Source organism: Pocillopora verrucosa, chromosome 12, assembly GCF_036669915.1.
Source record: "Pocillopora verrucosa isolate sample1 chromosome 12, ASM3666991v2, whole genome shotgun sequence".
Lineage (NCBI taxonomy): Eukaryota > Metazoa > Cnidaria > Anthozoa > Scleractinia > Pocilloporidae > Pocillopora > Pocillopora verrucosa.
This window is the reverse complement of record NC_089323.1, coordinates 16853223-16871723: the sequence shown is the minus strand read 5'-3', so window position 1 is coordinate 16871723 and position 18501 is coordinate 16853223. Positions and strand designations below refer to the sequence as shown.

At 36.5% G+C, this 18501-nt stretch overlaps 2 pseudogenes; one reads left to right on the top strand and one right to left on the bottom strand.

The window, feature by feature from the left end:
- The window catches only part of LOC131778494 (receptor-type tyrosine-protein phosphatase F-like), a 42692-nt pseudogene that overhangs the window by 4253 nt on the left and 19938 nt on the right, over positions 1-18501 (top strand).
- Positions 6378-8727, bottom strand: LOC131784338 (uncharacterized; annotated as a pseudogene).

The window sequence follows — 18501 nt, the reverse complement described above, 5'->3', positions numbered from 1 at the left end:
CTATTATACATGTTACAATAATTATTATGAATATGTTAAAGTGCAAATGTAAATTCTTTTTCTATAGGGGCTTGTGTTGATTTTGACCTTGGAATGGGAAGTGGAACAATTCCAGATAATAATATAAAAGCTTCTTCGGTAGAAAGTGCCAGCACACCAGCAAAAAATGGTCGACTAAACTACTCATCAGGATCGTCATGGTGTGCAGGAACAAGTGACACCAACCCATATCTACAGATTGATCTACAGACACTTCATATCGTCTGTGCTGTTTCCACTCAAGGGAATTCTCAAGTAGATCAGTGGGTGAAGAATTACACACTACAACTTTCCATCGATGGAACAACTTGGACAGACTACAAGGAAGGTGGACAAGTTAAGGTACCTGTATGAGACATACATATTTTGTATACTTCAAGACATCATTGTTCAGAGAACTATTTTCTTGCACTCACTTGTAACTGTGAGTATTTCTAAATATACAATAATGTTGAAGACTTAATCAGAGAATCGACCTTTTTACTTCAAGAAAACATTTTTTGAGGAGATATAAGGATTTGTCTCCTTTTTCTTTTAAAGGTTCTAGATGGAAATCACAACCGAAACTCACAGGTCAAACATGCTGTTTATGGAGTCTTAACAAAATATCTCCGATTTTTGCCTCAAACTCACCAGGGTGGGGTGTGTATGAGAACAGAATTGTTTGGAGTAACACAAAAGCCAAGTGAGTTTGAAACGTAGTAATTGTTCACTTTATATGTAATTTTGCACTGGGTTATATTCAGTATCTAAAAAGTACCTAGTACATCAACCTTATAGATTGTCCCCTCATCTATAAAGGAAGATTCCAGCCTAATTAATCCTTAACCTATTAGCTGGGCCATTTTTGTAATACTTGTTATTCTGACTAATGAGTTTTAAAGATACAAATTACTTTGAATTCTCTCATCCATTAAAAAAGTAAGCAACAACAACATAATACCATTTAGTTTTGAAAAATATTGAAATACAAATTACTCAGACAAAGAGTTGACCCTTTAACTCCCGAAGTGATTAACATATAACTTCTCCCTTTAGTATCCAAACATAGTCCAGCAGACAGGTGGTGAGAATACACAAACTTATCGGGTACAAGATATTATCTTGATTGACCAACAAATTCTCATAACCAATTTACAAGGAAATGTGTGGGAGCTAGAGGGGAGGATAAGCAATCAGATCTTGGGAGTTAAAGGGTTAAGATGCTAGAAGTTAATGATGAAAAGATTGTCCATGAAATGAATTTGAAAATGATTTTTCACGTTTAATTATGGATCATTATTTTGCAGTGTGTAATACCCAGGCCATTGGTGTAGCCAGGACTGGTACCATTCCAGACAGCAGCTTCTTTGCCTCGTCAAACTTTAATTCAGTTTATACAGCAAAATATGGCCGCTTAAATGGGGTAAAGTCATGGGCACCTCTTGGCAACAATAATGATAATGATTACCTTCAAATTGACCTGCTGTTTGAGTATGTCATCTGTGCTGTAGCTACACAGGGAAATCCAAGGGCCAATGAGTGGACAACAAAATACAAGTTAACATTATCCCTTGATGATGCAAATTTTATCACCTATCGGGAAAACAGTACTGAAAAGGTGGGTTTAGATGCAGCTATAAACGCAGAGGGTGTAGGTCTTTCTTAGGCCATTAAGTGCTTTTGGCAGATCAATTCAATGAGATAAATACAGTTTTCAGGTTATTCAATGCAAACCAGACTGAACAATTCCTTGAACTTTTTAGCCGGACTATGAACTTTTTTGCGCCTCAAAGATGCAAAAATATCATTGTATATTATTGTTTTGATTGTACAGGGTTGTTTTGACCGAACACACAATATAACTAGCAATGTTTGAAATAAATTATTTTTGCACTTGATGCACACGCTTTGCTTCTGCATAATTATGATAAGCTATGTCGTATTTTTTCGTATATATTACTAATACATAATTAAATGATTTTTCTCGTGCAATTTGGAAAATTGCACTCGCCCTATTTGCACAATTTTGTAAGTCTTTGAAAAAATTTACTCATGCTTGTTTATTCCAAATTGCACAGGAAATCATGTGATTACCAGTACTAACAACAAATTTTCAAACAACAATTGTTTTCAATCCTGCGTCTATATGTAGGGAATAACTAATACTTTATTACAGAAGGTAATGCTGCAGTAGATTACTTAAAGCAATTTTGATTCAATAATTAACATTTAAATGTCACATTTTGTGCCACAAACTACAGGTCTTTCCTGGAAACAAAGATAGAAATAGCATCATAACAAACAGTCTAGAGGAATTTGCAAGTGCAAAGTTTATCCGCTTTCAACCTACAGCATATAGTGGATATAAAGGTCTGAGAGTGGAAGTTTATGGGATACTTTTAAGTAAAGGTATTTATTTGCTCTCTTGTTTGCCTCCTGCATGCTGTGATGACAATGAAGATGCAATAACCACTTATCCACAGTAAGGAAACCTTGATAGCATGAGAATTTTAGAGCTGACCAAAATTTGACCACCACATCCTTTTTTTTTTTGTTCAGTTTGACATGAAATGTTACATTCCCTCTTCTGGAATGCTACTATTTATTATTCATTTTTTGTTACACTGAACAAAGTTGAGCTTTGATCATGATTTATACCAGGTGTGGTATAATGTGTTGGTATAATTGTGGATTCTGGAAGGCAAAGGGTTATCGTGGTAACAAAATGCTAATCTAATATTTTATAGAGGATCTTTGCACCTGAATAATGAACATCTGTTGTATACATACAGTCCCTACACTGATGATCCCTGAGTCACTGCTCGGACAAATTTCTAAATGTTATCTAAGTTCACTATGGTGATTGAGTATTTTTTCCTTTCTTAACTTCACATTAAAAATCAGTTAAGGAGTAAAGCATGCATCTGGCAATATTTATTTTAGTTCCATCACAACCTCCTACTGCCTTCAAGCTGACTGCAAGCTCCTCTACCAGCATCACAGCTTCCTGGCAGTTACCACCAGTCTTTGCCAGACATGGAAGAACCATTACAGGATTTAAACTGTTCTACAAAAAGAAAGGTTCTGGTGCATCAGCAACAAATTTGACTATAAGCAGTGGATCAATATTAAATAGAACTGTCACTGGGCTTGATAAGTTCACACAATATGAATTTCAAGTGTTGGCTTCTACCTCTGATGGTGATGGACCAAAGAGCCCTGTTGAGGTGGAACGAACAAAGGAAGCCGGTATGTGATAGGTGAAAGTGAAAGATAAAAGATTATCACAATTTTTGATGAAATAAATTTTGTTAGACCTGCAAGGAGAGAAAAGATCCTCCCATGTGGACTACATTTGTAAACAATTTCAGAAAAGAAACCAGAAAAAATTCAGGCTTCGATGGGATTTGAACCCGTACCTTTCAGATGCCAGATAGGCACTACTACCAACTGAGCTATCAAGCGACACATTGGGAGCTAGAAAATAGATAGAGGTTTCTTTGTTTGGTAGCAACATTTAACAGGACCAGTTATTGGCATTAAGTTCTACATTTTTCCAATTGCAGCTCCATCAAAAGCCCCAAGCAGCTTCAGAGTGACTGCCATTACTTCTACAATTATTACAGCATCCTGGCAGTTACCACCAGCAGACTCCAGAAATGGAATAATTATAGGATTCAAATTGTTTTACAAAAAGAGAGGCTCTGCTGGAGCAGCAACCACCGTGACCATTAACAATGGAGCAGCATTAAGTAAAGATGTCACTGGGCTTGATGTTTACACAGAATATGAATTTGAAGTGTTGGCCTCTACTTCAGCTGGTGATGGACCAAGGAGTTCTCCTGTAGTGTTTGTTAGAACCACGAAAGATGGTAAGAATTTTAAAACAATGTTCAAGCCTTTTTTAACTGAGTCTGCATGGTTTAGCAACAGCAAAAAAACTTATGAGCTGATTCTTAGATGAGAAAGCATATTCTAACAGAACTTTAATATGTTATTGTTTGATTTGAACTTTTCCAGTTTACATAAGTACATTTGCATCAACCAAGGTAGCTATTTTGTGGTTTGTAATATTCGTGGTGCTGTAGTACACATGTTGGGCAAACAGATTCAAAAGCTGAAATGTTTTTAGACCTTGAGAAGTTAGAACACTTTGCTTTTATATGAATGTTTTCCCTTTTAACATCTCACGCACTTGAAGGAAAATGAAAACTGACCAAAAGTGATATTTTAAAAGCTGTGTATTTGGTGTGTGATGAAATCGAAAGTACATTCTCTCTGTATTGCCAATTCAGAATACCTAATAAGGGCCGAGTGAAATGGCTGCTTTGCTTAAAATAATGGAAGACAAGTGTAGGGGATATCTAGGGACTACCACTGTGTCCAAGCAGGCCTCAGGTGAAATATTGCTCTCATAGCGGTCAAATCCCCAGAAAACAGCCATGAGCTCCCATTCTAGGCCAGGGTCTTTCTTAGCTGACCATAAGACTACATGTAGGACACGTAGGCCTGGGGCAAAGTATGGCCCCGAACTCTCCATGGTACCAGGGCACCCTTGTTTGAAGACCACAATTTAGTGATTGCTTATGAAAGCTTTAAGACAACTGCACAATGCTGATAACCTCTTGCAGAAAAGTACATTATTATACTTGAAAACTGTTTGGTAACATTTAGAGATGATTGCGACAACACTACAAAGGCATGGATACTTAATGAAGGTTCTCCATAATACCTTAAGGCAAACTGTACAAAAGGTCTGAGGAACAAAAGGGGATAAATACAAAAAAATTGAATGGTTGAAAACAACTGAATAAGTAGGGCTGAAAAAAACCTGAAACCAAGCATTACAGAGGACCCTAGGAATGCTAACAAAGGTTTGCTACTAAACTCTTGGGATCTCAGAGATACATATATTGTGCCATTGTGACTTTTTGACCCATACACTTTTTTAAATTTCGTTTACCTTAAGTTTAAGAGGGTTGCAGAGACAAAATTATGAAATGCTCATGTTGAGAGCTCTACCCTCTTAAACCTGTCTAGTGTTCATTACAGATCATTTGTCCCTGTCAGTTGTAATGCTTTGAATCTTTTTTCAATGTTTAGGTTGTGTTGAGTTTAGTCTGGGGATGGAAGATGGAAGAATTCCAGACAGTGGAATAAATGCTTCGTCTTCTAGCACACCAGCCAAGAACGGTCGACTGAACTACACATCAGGATCATCATGGTGTGCAGGAGCTAGTGACACTAACCCATATCTACAGATTGATCTACAGAAACTTCATATCATCTGTGCTCTGTCTACTCAAGGAAATTCTAAAGCAGATCAGTGGGTGAAGACCTACACACTACAATTATCCACCAATGGGATAGCTTGGACAGACTATAAGGAATTAGGTGGAAAAGTCAAGGTAAGCAGAGCATAATACACAGAGCATTATTTCCAAAACAACTAAGATTTAACATGCATTGATTTTTACATCTATATAAAATCCTTACAAGCATGCAGGAGGCAGTGACCAGTTCTTGCCCCTAAAAATTATTAAATATAAATGTGTGATACAGGTTGTGATACCAACAGAAATACTGATATTGACGAAAAAAACATAGCTTTCACGCCCTGATTCTGAAGAGTCTGACCATTTTTATTAAGAGCTGCCCATAGTTTCAAAGTTTCAATATTTATTTCATTCATTTTATTGTAAAGAAAGATGGTAACATTTTAGCTTTGTGAAGAAAGTGAGAAAGATATTTTTCGTCTTCTCACAAGCGTAGGACAGCTAACAAATCTGCGTCCTCATGAAGAATCGTACATTACACCTTTAGATTCGGCGCTCAAATTCTCAAATCAATTAAGTAGCGGTTGACTATGTTGGTTAAAGATGAAATCGTACATTTCCGTCATTACCACCTATGATGCTCAAATTATCAGTATGTCCATCATTGGATTTCTTCTTCTTTAAAAAGGAATGTCGGAGAAGAAAATGAATTCACTGATATTATTTTAATGAGTAATTGCACTTAAATTGAAAATGCGTAGTATCCTCCGTGGGCTAAGCAAATACAGTGTCTTCAGCTAAGCCTTCAGCATATGATTTTTCAGAGCTGTGAGATTGCTGCCGAGGAGCAGTAAGAATTTTTTTTTACACTGCTGTGCAAGACTTTTTTTCATATATGGCAAACCACAGGGGTGGATCCAGGATTTTGAGTGAGTAGTTTCCACCCGAGGACCCACTCCTGCTAGGGGGGTTCGGGGGCATGCCCCCCCCGAGAAAATTTGAAATTTGGAGCTCTCTAAAGGCCATTTCATGCATTTTTAGAAAATTTAATTGCCCCCAAAAGACTAAAAAAGCATGTAATCAAAAAGGCAAAAAACATTTATTTTTCTTGAAAGTACTACAGGAAACACTCTGATCTACAAATATTCCACCTTTAGGTACTGTGCAAACCAGTGTATATAGTGTTTTCAGGAAGGCCAAGTCATCACCAAGACTTTTCACACTGGAAAACATCACCTCCCAGTCAGGAAAATCAAGATGTGGAGAAAAAAAAACGAACCAAGTGTTAGTGTTTTTGATAACAAAAGAAAAACAAGCACAATTGATGATATAGTTTAAAGATTGATAATAAAAATCTACTTGCCTTTTTCATCCTTGGGACCACAGGCTTACCATCCATAAAGCCCTTCTCTCTCTCAAATTTCTTCTGTGTTGTGCTCCTATAATGAATGAAATGAATGAAAGCCAGGCTCAATAAATCCAAATGTTTAGCAACACTAAAAACAACATTTCCTGAGCTGGCTTTTATTCATTTCATTTATAGGAGCACAACACAGAAAAGAATTTGAGAGAGAGAGAAGGGCTTTATGGATGGTTAGCCTGTGTTGGGAGCTGGAATTCAAAAAATAAAACAATTATTAGAAAAATATAAATTATAAGAATCATAAAATGATATACAAATTGAAGTAAAATGATAATTTGAAATAATACTAGCCTTTCTTCATCCTTGGGAATTGCTGTGAAGCTGGTTGAGTTCAGTGAAAATGTTTGTTAACCATTTAAGCTTAACATGAAAACCCAATGTCAATGTCAATGGAAAATCATCACAAGTAAAACAAAATAGAAAATAACCTTGAAATGAGTTGAAAAAAGTTATACAGGCACCAGTTTGAGCTTCTGTACTGTTCTCCATCAGTTTAAGGATTATGAGACTTAAAGGCCATAACCCAGACAGAACATAACTCACAAGTACTCTAGAAACAGCTGGTGCAAAAAATTATTACAAAATGTTTGGCATTCTCATTCTCCTAGGATGTAACTCAGCAAATAAATCTATTATGCGTTCAAGGTCAAAATCCATGTCTCTGTGGGCATGCATCAGTGCCAATCCATTCAGTCTGTCCTGGGTCATTGTATTTCTCAAATAGTTCTTAAGATTCCGAAGGGATGATATGGATCTCTCACAAGATGCAGATGAAATTGGAATTGTGATCAGGACTTTCAGCATGGAATAGATGTTGACATATGCATCTTTGTCAATATCCTTCAGTGTAGCCTCCAAACTGTCAGGAATAATATCTCCTCTGTTATCCCTCCCCTTCCACAATCTCTCCCATAACAAAAGCTCTGCCTGTAATCCTGCATAATTTGGTATGTCCTGTCTGTAATGGTTACAAAATTCCAAAACATTGGCCTTCCAGGCAGGGTCAGTAGCTAGTAAAACAGAGGGAATAATCGAAATACCTTTATAGCAAACAAATACATCATCCTGGAATCTGGTGTTGAGCTGCTGGAGTACATGGTCAAGAAAAACTCTAGTGAGATTGATCTTGAAATACCCCTCAGGAGTTGCAGCAGGAGCATTATTTCTATGCATTTGTCTCTGGGCTATCCTTGGCATTTCTGGCTGGACTGCTACTTGTCTTGCAATGGTCACTGCTTCCTGGTAGAGATTATGATGTCTGTTATCAATGTCAGTGCTCATGTCTTCAAGGACTGATTTCAAAAGAGCAAGTTCATCTTTAGCTTTTAGAAGATCCATTGCTTTTTGTTGCAGCTTCACTGTGAGTGGTCTAGTTAATCCCAAAATATGTCTGACAATAACATCATCTCTCCGCCCCCTGAGTGGGATGTTTTTTTTTTCCCACAGAAAATAATAGTTTTGAAAAGGGACTTTAGAATCTCCCGATTTCTCGCGATTTGCTGTTGAACTATGTTATTTAACTGCTGGTCAATTGGGACAGCTCCTCTTTGCATCATTCTCTTGAAATCATTCATAGCAGTCATAGAAAAATTGTGAATTTCACAATTTCCTAGCGAGTGTTTGGTTAAGCGAGAAGCGGCCGAAGTCCAATTTGTGAGAGGAGACTTCAATAATTTGTCTAACTTATTAGCGTTTCGCCCACACTGAACTCCAAAACAAACACAAGCTAAACAAAATGCTCCATCGAAATATTTGGAGTAAGCTAGCCATGGAAATCTTTTCAGCTAGCCCGAGACAAACTTAGGAGATTTTCCATTTTCCATTGACACGGGGAAATCAAAAAGCTCACCTGGTTTCCACACGTTTTCGACGAACTCCAGCTTCTGATGCGGCGAGTAGTTGTGGATCTCGTCGAAAACTAGGCCAATGTCGAAGGGAGAACAATCCTCCCTCCGACAAACAGGATCTCCGCGAGTCATAACACTAGTATTTTTTAAACGTTTAACAGTAAATTGTTATTCCGTCGTTAACCCCTGAACAAGTTCAAAAGTACTTGTATTGTAGGAGCAACGAAAGAGACCCGCTGGGGGAGGAACTGCCCGTTTTATACTTTGTCAGTAGTTTCCAAGGTAGTTTCCAAACACAACTAGCCAATCAGAAGAGTGTTTTGAGTGAGTTCCGATGACGAAATCTTTGCTAGCCAATCGTGAGGGGTTTTGACTGTGTTCCGCCTGTTATTGTCACCAAATAACAAGGACTTACACCCACCGGTTGCGTAAAGATTGGCTCCACGAACATTTTCCGACGGCTTCCGACGGTTTCCGAGGTGTAATCGAAGCTCGAAAGGCCAGTGCGTGATCCGGAGCGCTCCCGAACGCCTCATGACCGCAATTATAACGAAATTAGTCATTCTAAACGTATTTTCTTTAATAAATAACTGTAAAACAGGAAGATGGTTTATTTCTGGAAGACGTTTAGTGATTTCCACAAAAGTATCAGTAGTTTCCAAAGGGAAATTAGAGTGTTTTCCAAAAGTACTTTTATCAACATTTAACTAGGTCGGAAAAAATTTGAGTGAGTTCCGGAAATCAGGTAAACTACCCTGGATCCACCCCTGAACCAAATGCCATTATTTTGAATGAAAAAGAGTATTGCTAGCCCTCAATCATCTACTTGTTGAAAATGGGAAGAACAGATTTTCACTTAAAATTTCTTAGGGCACTTTACTACTTGCGGTGACCATGTCTTAAAGAGCGCAAAGATGTTTCCTGCTCCATTTTCATTTTCACCCTTATCAAACAGTTTTCAAGGTTTGACTCTTGGCCCTAAAGAGTACTAGCATCTTGTTTCTGGTTACAGTATCACCCCTTAATTAAACACTAAGGTCACACAAATAACGGAACTGATCACAAGCTCTTTGTCATGTCGTACCTTAGGAAATGTAAAGAGAATTGTTTGGGGAATGTGTCTACTGATGTTAGGGTGTAAAGGGTTAAGAAGGAAATGATGATAAAAACTCATTAATTTTTTGTTATAAGCTGTGTGAATATCATTATCCCTGCTTTTTTGTCAGTTTGCAAGAAATACAAATTGAGAAAATGGGGGATTATGAGGTGTGACTATTTGTTTTGTTTCTTTTAAGATTCTGATAGGAAATGATGACAAAAACTCAGAAGTAAAGCATGTTTTGTATGGAGTGTTGACTAGATATCTACGAATCCGACCACAAACTCACCAGGGTGGGGTGTGTATGAGAATAGAAGTGTTAGGGGTGAAACAAAAGCCAAGTGAGTTTGAAATTTAATGTTTCATGATTGCTATGATCTGCCACTTTAATGTACGTTCTTATATACTCTCTTAATCTTTAAAGAAGGGTTTTAAACCTGATACATTCGTAGATATGTTCTTTTAATGCTTTATCAATAAAGGGCAAAATTACTGAGCGCTGATTGGTTGAGAGAGAGGGCATTTTTTTTTCTTAATCGAGGGCATTTTTAGTAATCAAGAGAGGGCATGATTACCTGTTAATGATTGGCTAATCCGTTGCATAGCAACCGTTCGTTATCTTGAAATTTGTACTGCGCGCGTGATTTTCCTTCGTATAAATTTTGCCCTTTATTGATAAACAAGTAATCCCATGAGATCTCGTACTATTAAGGATTAATTACACTTGAGTTTTCAAAATTTTGGAAAATTTTGAAAACTCTCGTGCAATTAATCCTTAATAGTACTTGGCCTCATGTGATTACCTATACAAAAAATAAGCTTTTTGGATACAGTTAGTGGCTAAAATGATACAAACAACATTGTATATAAATTATAGTCTAATGATACAGTTTATACAGTCATCAAAAACATCAAACCTCTCATGATAACTTTTAAGTTGCATGCTTAACGACTTATTGTCTCTAATTCGCCAAAGAAAGGGAATAGCTGATAGAAAATGCTAAAATTGAATTCATTTTTGGTGGCCAAATTCTGTTTTAAACTTTTTGAAAAGTCTCTATTCGATTGATATGTACATTAGATCAGTTGTAATTTTTGTAATGTGAAACTCAAATTATTGGGATTAATACCAACTAAGTTGAGGCAATATTTGGTATTCAAATGCTGTAGGATTCAGTTTATTAATCATTTCAATTAATAAGAAACCGTATAATCGTTTGTATCACGATGTAGTCACTTGAGATGTAGATTGTGACATTCCGACTGCTTACTGCTAGTCTTCATTAGGCGATGGAGTCGACTGCTCATGCTTTACCATTTGTATCATGGTGTTCTAGTGTGATTAGGGGATCTTGATCTCCATTGTTCTGATAAGCACAGGTTTCCCAAACTCCTCCCCAAGTAGAAGGCCTGTGAGGCAGCTCAAGTCCACATCGGTTTTACCCTATGTAAAAGGTGTATCAGAGCCTCTTGGCCGTTACCCACAACAACAAGGCACCCGCGCAGTCTTCATGTCCAACACAACACTTAGATCGCATTTACTGTGTATTTCCTGATAGATCGCAGCATTCATTTGGTTATTTTGCAAACAGTCAAGGCTTCATTTTCTCGTATTTCACCATCACTCTTTTTCTGTATTTCTGTTTTAATATCTTACAGATTGTTTAGAAGTGTCTACAATGAATTATATTGAAAAACATACATGAAATATGCATAGATAGAAGGGTAATCTTTTAATTGTTACCTTGTAGCATGTGATTCACAGCCAATTGGTTTGGCCAGTGGTGGTAGAATTCCAGATGACAGCTTCTCAGCCACTTCAATATATAGTCCCACATACGCAGCTAAATATGGTCGTCTTAATGGACCAAGGGCATGGGCAGCTGAGACTAATGGTCGTGATGACTACCTACAAATTGACCTTCTCTATGAGTATGTTATCTGTGCTGTAGCTACTCAAGGAAATCCACCAACTCAATCGTCAGCTCAAGAATGGACCACAGAGTACAAACTAAGATTTTCTTTGAATGGTACCACTTTTTTCCCTTATAACGAAAATAAGGCTGACAAGGTTGGTATGACATGCTCTCGTATGCAAGTATTCATAACAGCCAAAATTAATGCTTGTGGTACAAAACTAGAGCTACTCACAGCAATAACAAATTTGCTTATACATGTCGTAGAATATTAACAATATTTACCAATGCTCGCCTTACCCACAATATACTTCTGTTGCTTGCAAACCATATCGGCATTACTTTCAAGAATTAATAGTGAAGTTTTCTAATCAATTACATGTACATGTAAGGATTAAAATGGAGTACACACACCCAAAAGCATGTAGTCTCTTAGTTAAATATATGTTTTCATAGGAGTATGATTTTACAAAGATGTAGCAAACACTGCCAATTCTAACTGTTCAATTACACGTACTGAAAAAAATTACCACACAATTTAAAGATGAAGAATGAAATGGTTGTGATCTCTCTGACATTCATTATCGGACCTGTGGCATTCCTCAAGGCACAATCCCTGGTAATCTTCAAATGACTTGCTGAAGTAGCTCAAGCTTTTTAGTTTTTAACCTAGGATGTATATAGACAATGGGGACTTAACCTACAGATAACAGATTTCAGTTGTACACATTACAGATTCTCAAGTTGTGTTCTTTTTCCAAGTTACAGATTTTCATTTTGCAAATTGCAGATTTTCACTTTATCTCATTTGCCAAATTACAGCGAACCATTAAATACATCAATATCACTTTTTGTATAACAGGCCTTTCCAGGAAATTCAGGGAAAAACTGACACAGTGAAAAACTGTCTAAAGGAATTTGCAAGTGCAAACTTTATCCGCTTTCTGCCAACAAAGTATAATGTGCATAAGGCTTTGAGAGTGGAGGCTTATGGAATACTTTTCACTAAAGGTATTTATTTGTTCTCATTTTTGGTCCTCAGATACAAAATGAAGTCACAATAAGTAATTATTAGGACAATTAAGGCAGAACTGGGCAATTTGCAATTACGAGAGCGATGTTGTTAACGAATATCAAAAGTAAATGTTGGAGATGGCTGTGAAATGCCTATCAACAAAGTTGTGAAGCCTAACTCATAACGAACATCATGGAGAAAATATTGTAAATGCGTCAACAAAGTCACCACCTCAGATGATCCTTCGCACTACTCCTAATCAATATAGACTACCCATTAGGTTTACCGTGGCCGTTAATGACATGTTCTTTTTAAACTTCACATCAATTATTATCTATGAATTCAAGCATACATCTCTTGTTGTTGATACAGTTCCGTCACAACCTCCCACTGCCTTCCAGTTGACTGCAAGCTCTTCTACCAGCATCACAGCTTCCTGGCAGTTACCACCAGTCTTTGCCAGACATGGAAACATTGCAGGGTTTAAATTGTTTTACAAAAAGAAAAGTTCTAGTGGCTCAGCAACAACCTTGCCAATCAGCGATGGAGCAATATTAAGTAGAACTGTCAGAGTGCTTGATAAGTACACAGAATATGAATTTCAGGTTTTGGCCTTCACTTCTGATGGTGATGGACCAAAAAGTTTAGCGAAAGTGAAAAGAACAATGGAAGATGGTATGTAACAGTTCAGGGATAATGAAAAGAACTATGAAAGATAGTTCTTGAATTTGCATCTTCATTGCAGGTTTATTGGATACCAATCTCATGATGAGAGGGCTCAACAATTGAATAGTTTGGAATCAGTTGGCTACTTTAATTCATCAAAACACGATAGCATTTATATTCATGTGGCAAGTTAAGATGTGAGAGAATTTTTCAAAACATTTTACAGCTAATAAAACTAATTAAAAACACTACTGCCCAATTGCAGCTCCTTCACAACCTCCATCTAACTTCAATGTCACTCCAACCTCCTCTACTGGTGCAAGAGCATCATGGCAACTACCACCAGCAAACTCCAGGAATGGAATAATTAATGGATTCAAATTATTTTACAAAAGGAAAGACTCGTCAGACTCAGGCACCATTCTTCTTATCAACAGTGAATCAATTTTAAGCAAAAATGTCAATGGGCTTTATAAGTACACAGAGTATGAATTTCAAGTGTTGGCTTTTACTTCTACTGGTGATGGTGTAAACAGCTCTGTTGTTGTTAAGAGAACAAAAGAAGATGGTTAGAGAAACTTTTTGTTTTATCTTCTTAAAACGTCTTGACTCTTTAATTAAAGGTCAGACACACTTGCACTTCTCACACAGTTTTCTGATTTGGTGTTAAAAGTGAGAATGTATAATTATGTAATATGTGATTTTAATAACTATGATTTAACACACCGTCATATCAGTGAGTCATGAGTGGTAAGGTAATTATTTGAAGATAACTAACATAATGTAAGCATTCTGATTGGCCATCAAATCATGACTATTTACTCAAGAAATTATAAGCATGCAATTGAATATTAACAATTATGTTGGCTGTTTTTATTGGTTGCCTTCCTTCTGGATTTAGACCTAGATAGTGTACCCTTAGCTCCGTTGCAAATTTATAATAATTTCTGGATTTGAGTCTGCCTTTTTTCTTTCATTTGTTCCTGAGTGGCATTAATATTAAACAAACAAACAAACAAACAAACAAACAAAAACAGAAAAACAAATGAACAGAAACCAATATAGCTACAACACTGATATTCTGAGTCAAATTTGAGTTCCTCACTGGAAGAGGCATCCTACAAATTGAAGTAAAAATATAGTTTGATTCTTTATGTTTACCTCAAGACCACTTACGATTATGGCGTATTTTCAACATAGATTACAGGCTTCGTATGCAACAATTTCAGTATGCTAATTGGTTGAGAACACACCAGTTTATTTCATACAGTGCAGAAAGTTGAAATTAAGTGCAAAAATTGGAAATGAAATTGATTCACAGGAATGTCGCAAATTGCGGACAGGTTAGCAGCAAGTAGCAACTTCTAAATTCAAGGTTTGAAGGAGAGTGCTCAAAACAGAAACATCCAACAAAGCAAAGACAACTGGCTAAAAGTCCGGAAGACTTGGCTTCCCAAAATGGCTATGACAGAAGTATTGAAACGTACGAAATTCTCGAGAAGTTTAGGTGACAGTTCGTACCAAAGACGGAGAGACTATAAGGGTGTTAGCCTTCGTGTACTGGTTGCTGCTATGAAGTGATTATTTGATTAACAATAATGAGAAGATGGCGATTATCGTTAGGACTACTGTCATTTTTTTTATAGTCATATGCAACTTCTCAATTACAGTTCCTTCACAGCCTCCTAGTGGCTTTACTCTGGCTGCAACCACTTCTGAAAGTATAACAGCATCCTGGTAGTTACCACCAAAAGACTCCAGAAATGGAATCATCATAGGGTATAAATTGTTCTACAAAGAGAAAGGCTCTTCAGGGGCAGGAAGCTCGAAGCTCATTAACAGTCAGGCAACTCGCTCTCAAGAGGTCACTGGGCTTGATAAGTACACAGAATATGAATTTCAAATTTTGGCATTCACTTCTGTTGGGGATGGACCAAAAAGTACAGTTATTTGTGAGAAAACAAAGGAGGCTGGTAAGAAATAGGATTTTATCTAAGTCCTAATTCCATGAAACTCAGAAAAACATGGATGCCACAAATGTCTCTGAGATGGTATTCCGCCTAAACAGAGATCAAGCAGTCTTGAGAAAACTTATATAACTTAATTGTTTGCTTGTCAGGTCTGTGATGTGATAGCTATATCTCAACACAATCAACATTCCAAAGTCAAAATTTTATTTCAGGTGTTTATGGCTTCCTAAATTTTGTAAAAACACACCTGCCCCCCGTACATGCATGGTTGTAATGTTACAACATCTCATTGTTAGCTATTAATCGTATGATTTTCAAAAACCGTGAAGAGACCCGCGTAAAACTCTTTTCGCGAGCATTAACCACGCAAAATTTAATATAATGACTATGAGTTAGAGAAAGCGCTACGTTGCCAAAAGGTAGGAGAAAACAGGAGTCGCTGGGGTAGGAAAGGGTGAGTCAGCTCCTCCCGAGGATCCGTTCGAAGAAATTGACCATATCCTTAAGCTGTAAGCGCAAATAGACGGTGTCATGTACTCATGTACGCACTGCTTTGTTGCAAAGGTACATGTTAAACTGTGTTAAGTTTTGTTTTGTTATAGTAATTTGCTGTTCAGTGCTATTGGAAATTACTGTTACGGAAAATTAAAATCAGTTGTGCTGACTCTGAGTATAACTGTTTATTATGTAATTGCATTTACAACTCAAACATGTTTAAATCTGAATTTGCCTCCTTCCCAGGGAGGCATTAATATCTTTCTGGAAAAAAACTTCTAAGTTGTAGCTGCAGGTTAGCTATTTACAGAGGCTGTAGTAAAAAGGAAAATAACACTCAGTCAGATTCATTATTTAAAGATACTAATTGAACTATGACTGCTCTATTGCAGCTCCTTCGCAACCTCCCTCTCAGTTTAATGTCACTGTGGAATCTTCAACCAGTATCACAGCATCATGGCGGTTACCACCAGAAGGCTCCAGACATGGAATCATCAAAGGATATAAACTGTTCTATAAAAAGAAAGGCTCAGACTCAGTAACCTTGACACTGAACAATACAAAAACATCAGAAACAGTTACTGAGCTTGAGAAATACACTAAATATGAATTTCAAGTGTTGGCCTTCACTTCTGCTGGTGATGGATCAAACAGTTCCACTGTTTTCAAGACAACGATGGAAGATGGTGCGAATCAGAAGTGATTTAACCAACATTTGAACATAAAAGTGATGTTACCTATTTAGGGTGATTTCTTTTATGTAAGGTTATCAATTGTATCCTTCATAATATATCTCACACTTAAACATGTGTGAAGATGATACCCAAACTATTTCTTGAATGATATATATTTTTTTGAATCCCAAGTAATCTTTTTTGAAACAGCATGCAGTTATTGTTGATTTGTTCACTCTTAATTAGTGTTAACAATTTTCCTTTATTCTGCCAGCGCCCGATGCACCTACCTCCTTGTCATATACTGATCTGTCACCAAGCAAGTCACATGGTCCAAGAATAACCCTGACCTGGAGTGAGCCTGCAGAAAGAAATGGAGTTATCAAAAGTTATACTTTGTTTTACAGTCACGATGGAGTTGCACCAAGAGAGATTTCTGGAATAGGCAAAGCTGCACTTAGTCACACTGTTGATGTATTAGGTGGAGTGACTTATCAGTTTAATGTCAGAGCCGTGACTATTAAACCTGGAAAAAATGCCACGAAAACAGTAACTACTAAGGAATATGGTAAACTTTACCTTCATGTATTTGAAAGGACTTCTTTTTAATTTTACCATACTAAAATAAATTTTTGTACATTGTGTAAATTCAAAAAACAGACAGTAGTTGGTCGCCCAAAATAACTTAAGTGCTAAACTACTTGGGTGATTCCTATTTATTAGTTGGGAAAGCACAAAAGTAGAGAAAAAAAGGGCAATTACCTAAATTATTTTTGTACATATCTTCATTGATATTAACACCTATAGTACAAATTATCTAAAGATGATTTACCTACGCTACTTTACATGTATTAAATAATAAAGAAAGTCAGGAAACAACTTAAGTATTGTTGAAAACGATCAAATAAGTACAAGTGACTTCCATTTGCTGTGAATCAATTAACAAAATGTCCTGTTCTTTGTAGCTGAAGACTTAAGCGATCCTAATTGTTCAACTAATTACTAATAATAAGAAAATATCTTAGATTGTAGACTTGCAGGTGCATTTTAGGTGACAAAGGTTCAACTGCCTCTTTACTTTATCGAAAATTCTTGGTATTTTTCTCCAAATTGTGGTAAAAATATATCCCCTTTATGAATAGAATACTCAAACATTTTTTATAAAACTAATAATATTGTCTTCTGATAGCGTGAGGTTTTTACTCTCTTCCTCAGCACCCGGAGCTGGCCCAGAACGTCCTTCATCCGCTCAAGTGAACAAGACGACTTTTAACATATCATGGGAACCTCTATTAAGAGAAAAGAGTTATGGAAAAGTTATTTTGTATGAAGTCAAGGCCATCTTCTCGAAGAAAGGAAATTTGCGCAAAAGATCTGTAATTTATAGCCCCTCTGTCAACACCTCAGTGACATTTGTTGTCCTGTCTGATTTAGAGCTTTGTTCTAGATATAATGTGTCTGTTCGAGCTTACACAGCAGAAGGGCCTGGACCTTATGGCCAACCTTTGGAACTGGAAACATCAAGTGAGTTTGATGAGATTATTATGAAAACTATATTGGTTTGTGACATGATTGGTGAAAAAAAAAAATACTAAAAAAACATTTTGTTTTATTTTATGATTATTGACAATTTAAAAAAAAAGCACAACTTGTAACATTCATTATATGATAAGATTCTTTCCCCAAGTTATTCTGACTCGATAACTTTTTCAATATACAAGGCGCCTTTCTTTACCTTTTTTTGTTCTCTAACATAACACTATAGGACCTGAAGCACCAGGGGAATTTAAAATAACAGACTTTGGAACAAAACAGATTACCCTGGCGTGGAAACAATATGATGAAAAGGAAAAAATTGTCTATACTGTAAGTTGGATTAAAATTACCCTATTTCTTCCCTTTGGGTGCAATTATTTCACATGTAATTATAAGTAGTACTAATACTTTACATAGTTAGACATGTCTTGAAATAATAATAATAATTGAAATATTTATCCAAGATAACCCTTCAATACAAAAGTACTGTTATTAACGGGGTTCTGCTGATTAAGAATTTAAAACTAAGAAATATTAAATTATTAAAATATATATAAGATAGT